The following is an 890-nucleotide window of genomic DNA, read 5'->3' on the forward strand; positions in this document are numbered from 1 at the left end:
CAAAAATTGTGACCTTTGGCATGCTTTGACCTGTAAGTGACCTTCATATTCATGACTGGGACATGGACTGGTCCATTAGGAGAGGGGGTGAAATCCTGACATCATCACAATCATCTGGCTGTAGCCGAGAGTTCCGAAGTTGAACTCGGGCTTTTTTTAACCAAAACAAACCTAACAAATCCAGCTTTGCAGTGAGGGTAAAAACTTGAGGTTTGAAATTTAGGTAAATGTGTTTTTAAGTGCTTGCTTTGCATGGACTAACTATGCAGGGGATGGGAAATTCGATTTAGAAGCCCCTCCCCACAACAGCAGACCGATATCCGTTTACGACGGGAACTCGCCGCAATGTCAACAATCACACAGTCAACAAGAACTTGCGGCGCATTTATTCATCATGCAGTTGAAAGCATAGTCGATTTGTAGCGTTACCCATGTATTATGCCGGACCTGTAGGCCAGTTTTACTTTATTCAAGGTTAAAAGTTGTCTTTTCGCTAGCTCCTTAAGCGGCTATAATTGGCCCCAGCCGGTCTCTGCTTCCAGACGGAGAGGGCAGCTGCCCTCCCCTGGCGCAGGGTCATTAGCACGGCTCTGCCTGTCCCACAGTTAATCGACCGTGTAATGCATGTAAACACTGGGCTGGACAGGGACAGAATCCATCCCCTCCACCAGAAAAACAAAATATGGACAGGAAAAGTAGTAACTGAAAGCTATAAACAGTGTCACTTCTGTAACTATATCCCGGTTACGAAAGTACGCATCCAAGGTTACTGCTGCGTGTAACTGATTCAGAACCTTAGTTCTCCGCTTTTAGTTGCCCAAGCCCTGCCGAGGACGTTGAAATTATACCGGCCGCCGGGGGGACACCACTTCCGGGCTGCCTTTGACGGA

The sequence above is a fragment of the Branchiostoma floridae genome, chromosome 3, assembly GCF_000003815.2.
Source record: "Branchiostoma floridae strain S238N-H82 chromosome 3, Bfl_VNyyK, whole genome shotgun sequence".
Taxonomy (NCBI): Eukaryota; Metazoa; Chordata; class Leptocardii; order Amphioxiformes; family Branchiostomatidae; genus Branchiostoma; species Branchiostoma floridae.